Here is a 1,014-nt window from a genome sequence, read left to right on the forward strand (position 1 = left end):
TATTAATGAACGTCTATCAGTCTAATAGTCTTGACAAATTGCAATTAGGCAGGTAACCTCTGTGTTAACTAACTACATGCATGGGTGAAGTAGATAAATGAAAGAATTCATTGGCATATTGATATTAGATATCTGAAAGAGAATGATTCATTCTAGCTTCCTCATTCTGGAATTATATTGTATAAAAGTTAAATAATTAAATAAAATAAAATAAAATAAATAAAAGATTCCGATTGGAGAGTGTATATAGATACAATATCTGGATTTGTCTGGATATTATCGAGTTGGTCTTCATTCCTGGCTTCATGCCCCATATTGTGGAGAAAGGGTGCTGCATATTTTGATGTGTCTACATAACCAGATATTCATGAGTGGTCTCCCTCCTCATTACTAATCTGGCCCAACCCTGCTTAGCTTCCAAGTTCGGAAGTAGTTGGGCATATCCAGGGTGGTATGTATGTAGGTATCATCTACAGTCCCAATCTTCCTCTTGGGGATTCAGTACTTCAGGAATTCTGATAATTCGAAATCTATGTTAAGACCTCTTGGTGTAAGGGTTTTCATTTTATAAATCCAGCGGGTTTCTTCTTGGGACATTAGTTTCAAATAATTTCCACCTCTCCATGTAGTTTTCACTTTCTTAATTGCCGTGAAGGTGAGGACACTTGGATCTCCATTATGTATCTTGCCAAAGTGATCAGATACCCTTTGTGTATCTAGTTTATGTTTAATGTTTCTTATATGTTCACCTATCCGTAAGCTTAATTTTCTAGCTGTTCGGCCCACATATTGTAGGCTGCAAGGACAGGAGATTAAGTATATTACGCCCTTTGTATTGCAAGTCATTGGGTCTTTGATTTTAAAAGTGTCTCCGGTTGAATTCGAGGTTATTTCCATTGTTGGGGCAATACTTTTATGTTTTATTGTTTTGCATGCCATGCATCTATTACAGTGATAAAATCCTGCATTTCTTTCTCCTAACCAGGTTCCTTCTTTAAGAGTTTTTTCTTTTTC

At 36.0% G+C, this 1,014-nt stretch overlaps 1 pseudogene; it reads right to left on the minus strand.

Annotated features, from left to right (window-relative positions):
* Positions 1-346: 346 nt before the first annotated feature.
* Positions 347-465, minus strand: LOC148481197 (5S ribosomal RNA; annotated as a pseudogene).
* Positions 466-1,014: the final 549 nt, after the last annotated feature.

Source organism: Taudactylus pleione, unplaced genomic scaffold (assembly GCF_031769625.1).
Source record: "Taudactylus pleione unplaced genomic scaffold, aTauple2 ptg000592l, whole genome shotgun sequence".
Taxonomy (NCBI): domain Eukaryota; kingdom Metazoa; phylum Chordata; class Amphibia; order Anura; family Myobatrachidae; genus Taudactylus; species Taudactylus pleione.